This window comes from Cryptomeria japonica, chromosome 11 (genome assembly GCF_030272615.1).
Source record: "Cryptomeria japonica chromosome 11, Sugi_1.0, whole genome shotgun sequence".
Taxonomy (NCBI): Eukaryota; Viridiplantae; Streptophyta; class Pinopsida; order Cupressales; family Cupressaceae; genus Cryptomeria; species Cryptomeria japonica.
Window position 1 is genome coordinate 540,583,803 of NC_081415.1, and position 13,329 is coordinate 540,597,131.

A 13,329-nucleotide genomic window follows, 5' to 3' on the forward strand; every position below is an offset into this window, starting at 1 on the left:
TTTGTAAATTAGAAATAAAGATTCTTTGAATATCATTGTCAGGCACTGGAAAAGAAATTTGAGCATACAAATGCTTATATCTACCAATGAAATCAGTCACTTTTTCTTTAACACCTTGTTTACAATGCATTAAATCAATCAAAGTAACTTTAGGACTTATATTGTTTTGAAATTGTTAAATAAAAGCATTTGCAAGTTGTTCGAAAGAAGTAATAGAATAAGAAGGCAACAAGAAATACCATTGTAGGGCTTTATCTCTTAATGTTCTAGTAAACAGTTTTGCAAGCAACCTTTGGTCATAAGCAAAATTGGTACATATTGTTTGAAAGGTCTTAACATGTGTTAGAGGATCACCCTTACCATTATAAAGCTCCAAATGTGGAATTTCAACATGTTTAGGGGGGATAGCTCGAACAATGTCAAGAGAAAGTGGGCTCACAACATCAAATGTGGGCACACTAAACTTAGATTGATTCATAGAGGCAATTTGTTGCTGTAAAGAAGAGACAGTTTGTGCAAGATTGTTAATGGTCGCTTCAGTCGAAGAGTTCATATTAGACGTGTTAGATTGTGATGGAGGTATTATGTTATTGAAAGAAGGTAGAGAGTAAGGTGGCGGGACACTATGATAGTTAGTCATAGGAGATGATTGGAAAGGAGGAACACTACAAGGAGGAATGGAATGGTTAAATGAATTGCCCCCTTGCGCCAGGTTCATTTGTGGAGATGTAATAGGAACACTTATTGAAGGAATGAATGAAGAAGTCGGATTGAATGAAGGAAGAGGGTTGATTGAAGAAGAGGGATTGCCCCCATGACTATTGATCGTAGGAGGAATGTCTTGTATTGAAGTAGTCATTATGTTTGATGTAAAAGTAGGTATACTAGCAATAGGAGTCGTCAAAGGAATAGAATGGTTGACTTGAGTAGGAGGTTGTGTATAACCCAAAGTTTCGGCACAACTCTTCATAGGCATCACATTCGAATCCACAATGTGTGCAATACCACGCAAAATATCAATTCCATTCTTATCACTTTGAACCATATGTTTTAGACCCTCAATTAAGGAAAGAGCTTCACTGTCAAGGTATTCTTCAGACATCCATTATCGAAAATCATCAAATTGGTTATCCAATTTTGAAAGTTGTTCTACAGAAACCTCCTGGAGAGCTTCTTCATCATTAAGAGGATTAGAGGAATTACCCATGTCCTCGTTAAAAAGGCCATTCAAATTAGGTTCCATCTCCTCAGTAAGTAAACCTTGGAAAGACTTAATTATAAGGCTTCGTCTAACGGGAATAGTGTAAGTAGGGCTTATTGTTGTAAAACTCATGCACTAAAGAGAGAGAGAAGATTTTGAATTTTATAGGTAGAAAATTTCAATAAAATCAGCCAATCTCCTAGATTTAAGCTGTTAAATACAATCAGGACAATCTCCCAAAATTTCGAAAAAAAGGTCTGGGACCGTGGCGAACGGAGTGCACACGGTCCTCGCAACTTTTTTCAAAATTTTCAAGGATGAAAGTTATGATGATTTTAAAGCTAATCTGAAAAAATTGTGTGATTTTATGATCTGTAGATAGGCAAAATTAAAGTTGCAATCTCAAAATTGAACCCTACCAAGATTGTTGAAAAATGCAAAATTTGAATTTTGAAAAAGAGAGGGAAACTGAAATTTTGAATTTTATGATTTTAGAGGGAATACTGAAAGCAATGCAGGCTTTGAAATTTAAAAGTTGACTTGATTTCATGCAAAATTCAAATTTGAAAGTGGAAATCAAGGTTGTTGCAATAAACATTTAATTTCAAAAGTCACAAACTGCAAAAATTTGAACAAAGCACTGAAATTTCGAATGAATGCCAACACACTTTTCAGATCTAGGACGGTAAGGAACACAATTTTGATATGAATTTTAATTTCAACAATTTTTGAATGATTATAAGCCTTAATCCAAGCAATCACTAGACCAACTTTGACTTTAATTTTGAAAGTGTTAGAATTGATAAAATCAGCCAAAATTCTAGATTTTAGCAGAAAAATACAGTAAGATCTAGCTCCTGAAATTTCGAAAAAAATGTCGAGGATGATGGCGCTCGGGGTGCACACGGTCCTCGCAACTTTTTTCCAAATTTTCAGAGATGAAAGATATTGTGATTTTGTTGCGGAATCCAAAGTTACAGCCGATTTGGAGGTGTTTTGATTAGTGAAATTATCAGTCAAAGGTTGAACCAAGAAGGTTTTAAAAATTAGGGTTTTGACACTTAACCACTTAATTTTCAGAATTAAAGCACAAATATGATTTGACAATTTGCAATAGAAGGGTAGATCTGAAACAAGCATTAACAATTAAACATTTCACAAGCTTAATTACTAAAAAGAAAATTTTAGGGTTTTTATGCAATTAACCTCTAAAATTTGCAAAAGATCAAACATCGAAATGTAATTAAGGAAGCAAATTTTTCAGATCTAACCATGAATAATTAGAATGAGGATGTTCACGTCGGGTTCACCAAAATGTAAAGCGGAAAAATCGAACCCTAGTTGTTCTCCCCTCCCCAACTCCAAGGAGAGAGAAGGGAGGTCACTAGGGTTGATGGTTTTCACTTGGGAGAGACTTTACATTCAAAAGAGGGGTCGAAACCCACAAGATCCAATCCCTCACAATGCAGGATTGGATTCTGAATGAGTTTCAAGGGTTAAGACATCAAGGATACCCTCTTTTGTAAAGAATGTAGAGAGAATGATTGAACTAGGAATGCATGTAGAAGCAAGAAAGATTCGCTTGTAAACAGAGCTAAGGATATGGGATGAAGCTGCGGACCTGGAATTAGCAGTAAAATGTCGAGACGGTGCTGTTCTGCAAATTTGAGCGAAAGTTGATGGGACGATGGCGCCCGGCGTGCACAAGGTCCTCCGAAAAATCCGCGAAACGAAGGTGGATCCGTTCGTCTCTGCACAAGGATTCCAGATCTTCAATTATAGTCGCGTACCTGCAACCTACACACAGAAAAGAGAGGACGATTGGGGGGTTAGGGATGAGGGGTTTGCCTTTAGGTTAAACCCCAGTTTTGGAATTAACCAAGAAATGAGAATGTTGTAAATGTAAATGTTTGTAATGTAAACAAGTACTGATACCTTGTTATAAGAATGTTTGTATTCTTACATGTGAAGGTGTAATGTATGTTGTATGTAATGTGTTGTAAGTGATCTCCTCTTCAATGGTTGAATCCTTGTCTTGAATGCAACACTTAGCCTTGAATGGAGACTTAGAATACTCAATTGCTTGAAGGAATGCTTGAATGCTTGAATGTTTGAATGTTTGAATATTGCTTCCGCCTTTTTGCACACATATGTCCTTCCTCCTCAAAATGGGAGAGGAAATGTAGTTTATATACTTGTCAATTAGGGTTAGGAGACTGATTTTTTCGACCTTGGGCCGACCTAGCAAGATTATTTATCAAATTGCAAACTTGAAGACCCGATGCCCAAAAGAGACCGGGCCCAAAATAGGGCCAGGGACCAGGGCGCTGGGCGCCATGGTCCTGAGGGACCAAGGCGCTAGGCGCCATGGTCCTGAAGGACCAGGGCACTGGGCGCCATGGTCCCACCTCCCGGGACAGCAGGGTGCAAGGAAGGATCAGGCCAAGGTGCAGAAATATGCAGTTTTTGATGTCACAAACAGGTTTCGGGGTCTCCATTCAGGTTCAGTGTTGCGTCGCCATCGTGAAGACCCAAATGCAGTCGAAATTGCAAGTGTCACAATTTTAGGACGCTACAAGTGCACACTGATCTTTGTGGTCCTATGAAAATTCAAAGTTATTATGGAGATAAATACTTTATATTATCTGTGGATGATTACTCAAGAATGATGTCAGTTATGTTTTTAAAAGAAAAATCAGAACCCTTTCAAATGTTCAAATGGTATAAGGCTAGAGTTGAAAAAGAAACAGGAAGACAATTGAAATGTCTAAGATCTAATAGAGGAGGAGAATTCATTTTTGATGAATTTAACCTATTTTGCAATGATCATGGTATAAAGAGACAAGTGTCTGCACCAAGAACACCTCAACAAAATGGGATAGCTGAAAGAAGAAACAGATCAATTGTAGATTGTGCCAGAACCCTGATGATAGGAAAGAGGGTACCTCAAACATTTTGGAGAGAAGCAATCAGCACTACAGTTTACACCCTGAACCGAGTACAACTGAAGAAAGGAACTTTAAAGACACCATATGAAATCTGGTATGATAAGAAACATAATGTAAGTTATTTTAAAATATTTGGAAGTAGATGTTATGTTCACAAAGATGACAGAAATGGAAAGTTTGATCAGAAAAGCGAGGAAGGAACATTTCTTGGCTATTCTTCTAGAAGTAAAGAATTTAAATGTCTAATCAAATCATCTAACAAAATAGTGGAAAGTGCAAATGTGAAAATTGATGAATTTGCAGAAAGAAATGATGAAGGAAATTCCAAAGAACCAGAAAATTATGAAGAATTTGTTTATGTTCAACCGAGAAAGTTGATGAAGAAAATGAAGAAAATACTCAGTTACCGAGTGATGAAGAAGACCAAACAGAGCATACCGAGCCCATATTAGCCAAGTATGTCAGAAGAAATCATGCATCAAGTCATATTATAGGAGATAAGGATGATCCAGTGATGACAAGGAACAAACTGAGACAAAACACATGTCTGATATCTGAATTTGAACCAAGGATAGTAAAAGAGGCATTTAGTAATGAAGATTGGATAAATTCTATGACAGAAGAAATTGAACAAATCAAGAAGAATGAAACATGGACACTAGTCCCAAGACCAAAAGAGAAAAATGTAATCGGTACAAAGTGGATTTTTAGAAACAAGCTAAATGAAAAAGGAGAGGTCATTCGGAATAAAGCAAGACTAGTTTGCAAAGGATATTCTCAAGAAGAAGGAGTTGATTATGGTGAGACTTTTGCACTTGTGGCAAGACTTGAAGGAGTGAGAACATTGTTGGCATATGTTGCTTACAAAAATTTCAAGGTATATCAAATGGATGTTAAATCTGCATTTTTGAATGGTATACTAGAAGAAGAAGTTTATATTGAACAGCCTGAAGGATTTATTGAAGACAAGAATAAAGATCAGGTATGTAAGTTGAACAATGCATTATATGGTTTAAAGAAAGCACCTAGAGCATGGTATGAAAGACTGCACTCTTATTTGATCAAGATTGGATTTATAAGGACAAGTGAAAACAACAATATGTATATGAAAAATGATGAAAACAATGGTATACTGCTTTCGGCCATATTTGTTGATGATATTATTTTTTTTGGAAATGACTCCTTATGCAAGAACTTTGGAAATGAAATGTGCAAAGAATTTGAGATGTCATTAATCAGTGAAATAAAGTATTTTATAGGTTTACAGATACTACAAATGAAAAATGAGATTTTCATTACTCAATCCAAGTATATAAAGGAAATCTTGAAGAAATTTGGAATGGGGGATTCTAAACTTGTAAGTACTCCTATGACTACCAATTGTAAACTATCAAAGAGTGATGAATCTGCATCTGTTGATGAGACACTTTACCGATCTATGATTGGAAAGTTGCAATATGTGGTTCACAGCAGGCCAGATATAGCACATGCAGTAGGTATAGTTGCAAGATTTTCTGCAGATCCCAAAGAAACTCCTTTGACAGCAATCAAGAGAATTTTCAGATACCTGAGAGGCACTGAAGATTATGGCTTAGTATATCAAAAGAGAAATGTTTTTGACTTAAAAGTCTATACTGATGCTGATTAGGCGGGAAATAGTGATGACAGGAAAAGCACAAGCCGTGGAGCTTTCTTTTTGGGAGATAAACTAGTAAGTTGGCTTAGCAAGAAACAAGGATGCATTTCACAGTCAACAGCTGAAGCTGAATATGTCGCTGCAGCATTGAATTGTACCAATATAGCATGGATCAAACAACTGTTGGAAGGTATGAATGAGAAAGTTACTGAGCCAGTAACTATATTCTGTAATAATACTAGTGCCATTAACATTTCAAAGAATTCAGTAATGCACTCTAAGACAAAGCATATCTCTATAAAGTATCATTATCTCAGAGAAGAAGTTCAAGAGAAGAAAGTTGTGCTGGAATATATCAATTCAAAGGAAAAAATAGCAAATATTTTCACAAAGCCATTGCCAAGGGACACTTTTGAGTATCTCAGAAGTCAATTAGGGGTCCTACCCCTATCTAGTACTCACTGACAGAGTTCGGTGAAAGCATCAATTCTATGAATCCAAAGGATAACTATTTATGAGTTGATGCTGCTTTACAAACTTTAGGAGGTTGCCTAAAGTTGTACAAGAAAAAGTGATTGAAGACAAAGATGCTCTGACCGTGAATGAGACTGCAAGGAAATTACTTCACAAACGAAGAAATCATGAATTAGTTTTTCTTTTTAGCATTGTTGTCAAAGGGGGAGAAGACTAATTTGTAAGGAACTAACAGAAGAAGCTGGGAGAAGACTAATGACTGGGGGAGAATTCCAGAAAATTTCAGAGAAGTTTAAACAGCAATCCGAATCTGAATCAATTGAAATAAATCATGTTGGTATTGCATTGCCATTAAAGTTGGTTTTGCCATCAATGCCAAAGGGGGAGATTGTTAGCATCTCAGTAAGTTTGTTGGTATGAGGATATTCAGAAGGTTGTTGGAGATCGTTGATATAATTGAGAAAGGATGATTACTATCTTAATAATATTATTTTGTCATTGATGTCAAGCAATTGATTTTCTGATTTAGTATGATGTTGCCATATCTTAATGAGTATGTTTTGATAAGTATAAAGATGTCGGTAAGAGACACAGAATGAATGTGAAAATAAAAGGGGAATAATAAGTTATTCAATGGGAAACTATTACCGAGTTAGACAGTGATGAGATTGTGTTGTTTTGATTGTTTTGATATCCTATATATGAGTATTCAAAGACTGAACAAGAAGGAGAAAAGATTTCAAGCTATAGAATTAGTTAAGGCTTGATACTGTTCTATGTTACCGAGCAAGATGCTAGTCGGTAAACCTTAAGGTTATCACTATCGGTTAAAGAAGGAAGAATATCTACCGAGTGAAGTTCAGTATTTACCGAGTAACAATCGAGTAATAACAGAATGCATTGGATGGATAAATACATTATTAAATGTAGAATACCAATGAGCTGGAGTTGATCGGATGATTGGTATGTCATGCAAGAAGTTTGTTGAGGATCTACGACATCGAAAATACAAGAGATAGATCTATAGCACAGATTGAACGGTCATAAGCTAGCACAAGTTCCAAGGCGAGGTAAAATATTTTCAAATCGAAGGATACAATGAACCTAGTCACCTTTGAAGATCTGATGCCTAAGATTGATCATGGGAAATGTGATCAAGGAGATTAAGCGGTTAGGTATTGTTCATAAATAAGAAACTGTTGATGAACAATACATGCGGGCAAAATAGAAGAACATTGACACTACAGTAATGATCACCTAGCATAGAAGATTGAAGATCTGATTGAAGAACAGATTGAGAAGCCCAACAAGAAGCAAGATAAGTCTTATGACAAGATTGTTTTGAGCACATAGAATCTTCTTTAGCATTTCAGATGTGAAGTTGCAGATATATTTTATTACTATTATTTATTTTGTAAGTGACAGGAAATCTCTTAACCGAGTGGACTTAACAGTCTTATTTGTAAACCCTCTAGCAAGGTGACATTCTAAATGAGTGTTTGAAATCCTTTGACAAGATCACTTCTAACAAAGTGCAAGACTCTAACAAGTCTGAGGGAAATCCCTTAACTGGGTCACATCTAGCAATGTGTTTTTGTAATCTGTAACTGCATTGGCTTTTAACCGAGCATACTCTAGAAGGGTATATTTCTTGGTGGGTCTAAAATACCACAGTGGTTTTTCCCTATTTGGGTTTCCACATTAAATCTGGTGTTAAATGTGTTATGATGTTTTAAGTGTATCTGTTTATGAGTATTGAATGATTTACAGTCATAGTTGCATATCAGTAAAGGCTACCGAGGTTGAATCTGGAGAATATATTGTATTGTGAGTTTTTATGATTCACCCCCCCTCTCATCTTAACTAACATAATTATGTGACAAATTTAGAACTTTTCTATTCCTCTCTTTCTATCTCTTTCTCTCCCTCTTCCTCTCTCTATCTTCATCCCCACTATTTCTTCCTCTCTCCTCTATCCCTATATATATCTCCCTCTCTCTATCCATCCACCTCTCTCCCTATCTCTCACACTCTCTCTCTCTTCTTATACATCTTTCTCTATATCAATTCACCTCTATATTTCTATTTCTCCATATTTCTTCTTCCCTCTCTCTCTCTACCCCTAGATATATCTCTCTTGCCTATGTACCTAACAAATTTATTCAAAAAATTTACCAAAATATATTTAATTGACCTTGTACACCTTTCTCTACCAATTTACCTCATGTACATACCTAATGTTTGCAACAACAAAAATTAACCAATTGGTATTTATCCTAATTGACCTTGCACACCTCTCCCACGTACCTATTGCACACCAAGGTGCAATTGCTAGTTTTTATTTCTTATAATTTTGTTTTAAGCACCAAGTGCCACAAAAAATAAGTATTTTCTTTAGATCTGGGTAATGAGAAGGTCACCTATCCATTCTAATTTAAATATTTATTTATTTTTATCCATATCCATAGATATACTTGAGGCATGATGGATATAGAAACTTACTTCTAAGGCACCATTCATAAATGGAAACAACTCTTTTAAAGGATGTTTATGTAAGATCACTTTGAAAATAGAAATTTACATTTTTTATTGCAAGTTTAAATGTTTCCTTCAAAATAGAAATTCACATTTTGATTAGAATAAAAATTGATATTTACAAACACGACCATTCAAACATTCCTAAATCAATAATTATAGAAGAATTATTTTAATATTATAAATTTGATAAATTAATATTATACATTTGATAAATTAATATTCTTTATGTCTATTGTATTGTTTATAATTTTATATTCTAATATTAAAATAGAATGTATTCTTATTAAAATAGTTTCTTTGTTGTAATTTTTTTTATTGGAATAGATTTTTTTTTATTAAAATACAATATTTTTTATTGCAATAAAATAGTTTTTAATTATCACTAAGCTATCAGACTCAGAAAAGGAGTCTGAAAACTCAGATGATAGCGAAGAAGAGGGGTCTGATACGGAGCTGGAAGATGATTTTAACAGGGATACCTCCGCTAAAGGATCCGGAAAGACTTCTGGTAAAGGGGTTAAAGGAAGTAGGAATAAGGTGCAGAGGAGGACAAATGGTTTGAAGAAGATGATGAGGATGATGATGGTATGGAGACTAAAACTGAAAATGCTACCCCACCGCCCAAGAAGAAGACAAAGTGTAGTCCTATTATCACTGAAATTGGCCCAGAGAAGGAGGGTGATACCTCAAAGGCTACTTCTATTCCTTTGGATCCTAATAGAAGGAATTGTGGTGTTGATAAAGAGGGGAAGAATGTGGTGGAAGGTGAGACTCTTCCTCCTAAAGACAAAGTCACAGTTGTCGATGTGGAGACCCTGAAGAATAATGTTGTTTTTTCATAATTTAATAAAGATAGTAGCGATTCTCCAATTGCCATGCTTCATATTGTGAAGAATGGTGTGATGGAGTTTTATAATATTATAGAATGGGTCTACTTGGAGATTAAAAGTTTGAAGACTAAACAGGCAGACTCTTCTAAGAAAGTGGACATTCTCGAAGTTGTCGGGACAGGTAATCTCAGTTATTTGCCTAATTATTTGAAGGAATTAACTAAAGCCATCAGCGATGTGAAGACTATTACTAAAGCATATGGTTCCCAATTTAAGGTTGTGGAGGCTAGGTTCAATGAGTTGGAAAAGAGGGTTCATAGTCATGAGAATACCCTAAAGAAAATTGGAGAACAAAACCAAAAAAATTTGAAAGCCTCAGTTGATAACTTTAGAGTGATGATTAGTAAACTGGAAACAAATCCAGCTGGCAAAGAACATGATAGATATTTTTGAGGATAAGGATTTGACCCTTGAAGGTGTGGCTATTGGACCTGGTAAAAGAACCTGGGTGAGTACGAGGAAGATGGCTCATCAAGCTAAGGAACTGGATGATCTTAAGAGTGTTGTTGCCTCAATGGTCCAATTAGAGAAAGAAGCAGTCGAGCTTCTCAAGAATTTTTCTTAGTTCTATTGTTTTGTGCTCTTGGCTATCCCTTAGGTGTTGATGTGTTGTCCTTTTGTTACTTTTGGCTCTCTTGTTGGTTTTTTGGTTTCTGCCAACTGTTTCTGTTTGTTGTTATGTTTTTTCTAGCTGGACCTTTCATGTTTTATCTATTTTCTAACTTGTTGTAAAGGGTTTTGAGGCCCCTTCAAAACCTTCTTTTCACGTAATAAAAAAAAAATAGTTTTTAATTGCAATAGAATATTTTTTATTAAAATAGAATGTTATTTTATTTTTATAGTCAACATTCAATTTCATTTAGAATATTTTATTTGATTTTTATATTCAATATGGTTTGGAATGTTTAATTTAATTTAATTTTGTTTTATTATAAGGATTTGAGAAAGAATTAAAACATTCTTACATGACATTAAAACAAAATTTGAAAATTTGTACAATTAACATTATAAATTTTGTATTCCTTTATTTCACATTGTTAACAATTTTCAATTGAGAAATACACCATAAAGATACTATGAAGAATTGAAAAAATGTCAACGAGGGGAGAGAGATCAATAGGTGAGCAGGTACCAATACATGATATGGTACTTGGACAAAATGAGACCAATAGTAGTGCCCTAAAAATGTCATGTCGGTATTTATCCCAAAAAACAATATCTCTAAAATTTAAAAAATAACCAATCATGTGATGACACATCAGTGCAAAAGTAGACATGACTTAGTGCACCCCTACTAGTCCTATCACAATTTGGGACCATTTTGGACACCTTCACAAATTGCATGATGATGTGGTATCACATTTGACCATATGGACTTGAAACCAAATTTTTAAGTAGGGGACTTAACAAGTAAGTTGCTATATAAAATTGAGAAAATTTTGAAATGTCCACATAAGATTTTGAGAAGCATGAAATTAGGGTGCACATGTGCCCTCTCCCCTACTAAAGTCAGAAAAGACAGATTTAGAAAATTGCTAGAGATTTGTTAAGGTTAAAATGAGCCAAAAAATGTAACCATGATTAGGTATAAAACCAACCTTGAGGAATAAATAACTATAGAAAAAATGTGAAATGCATAAAATCAAATTTAATTCAAAATTCATGAAAAATAATACCTATAAAAACTCATAAAGGTACCTAATTCTTTTATTTTTTAGAAGCTTCGATTGGAAACTATGAATGAAAAATGTAAAATACATATAGAGACAAATAATCATAATGATAGCCATGGATTTGCCCCAAAAGCAGGCTACCCTATGAAAATGGATTTGTCTTGCCCCAAATAATTATTCTTTAAGATATTATTCTTCAAGATATTTGCACAAAATGGGATCCCAATTCTTGAAATGGACATGCATTGCAGATGGGACATCTGAGCTTGCACTTCAACCACCTTCGAATGCAGTCCACGTGGAAACAGTGCTGACAACGTGGCAGCGCCAGCAAAGACTCCCCTCCTGGTAGTCACCGAGGTAGATAACACATTCCTCCTGCGCTCATCTTCTTCATGACATCTGTAACTGAAAACACCCATTTCAAGGGGTTATTTTTATCTTTGATTTTTTTTTTTTTTGTGGGGGGGTGGTTATTTTTAATAGTATCTATTAGTTTATAATATTAGTATATTTATTATATTTAGAAAAATTTATATAAAAAATATTGATAGATATTAATTAAAAATAAATCAAATCAAATTTTTGTTTTTTAAAATCATTTCTTGTCTAATATTTTCTTTTTAAAATCAAATCAAATTCAAATTTTACTTTCAAATTAAATTAAATACAATTTTTTCTTTTTAAAATCAAATTGAATTCAATTTTTGCTTTTTAAAAACAAATCAAGTTCATTTTTTTCTTTTTATAGTGGGTCTATTTTTTAGTTTTTATGTTCACTTTTATAGAATGCATATGGACATAACAAGTTCCAAAAGCTTGAATATGATAATTATATGAGAGATTTAGGTTTTTTATATTCATTTGTAACTGTTATATTATTATATACATATTTGATTTTATCTTCCTTAAGCATTAATTAAAGAAAAACAATGATTTGATTTTATCTTTGGTCAATATCTATATTGATTGAATTTCCTAAATTCCCCTTCACAAAATTTGTATTGTACACTTGGAAATCATGTGACATTAGGTTAATTTGTGGGTATGCAACATTTATTCTAAGGATTTTTGGTTCCATTTTTAATGACATTGAGTGATTTAAGGCATTATAATCGAAAGTTTCATAGTTCTATTGTTTCTGAGTAAGTTTCAAAAGCTTGTATATGATAATTACATGACACATTTAGAACTTTCATATTCCTTTATAATTGTTATATTGTAATCCTAGAGAGTTAAAATTGTTCAAATTTGAACATATTTGATTTTATCTTTGGTAAGCATTGATTAAATAATCTATCAATTATTTAATTAACCTCTCCAATCATTTATTTACTTAACCTATTTTATATCTCATTTTCTCTATAATTATGTCAAAGGTGTATTGCATTCACATATGGATGCAAAAATCTTTGTAAAAAATAAAAAATCATTTTATTATTTTTAATACAAGATTAGTATAGTGATATTCTTAATAAATATATATATAAATAAAAATATATTTCTACATTGTTTTAAATGTATAATATAATAAAATAGTAGTATAATAATATATTAGAACTAATGCTATTACCATGGATGTGAATTGAAACCTACATAAAATCTATTTTTATCTAAAGCTAAGGATAAAAATGAGAAAATAAAATAAAAATATAATGATTTGATAATATAATAATAATAATGTAGTCTTAATAGATTTTTTGTTTTTGTGATTTTGATAGAAATATAAAAATATAATAACAAGAATACATTAAAACATAACAATATAATTATATCTTAATAATAATTTAATACTAATTATAATGTAATAAAATAATTATATTTTAAGTGGAATAATGAGCAAATAGGATATCTTTCAGTGTACTTTACCTATATTCCTCTAAAGATAGTATGCTAACACCTTAATTAAATTAATTCATTTTTATATAATTAAATTTACCCTTCACATACTTATCCTTCAAAAATTAAA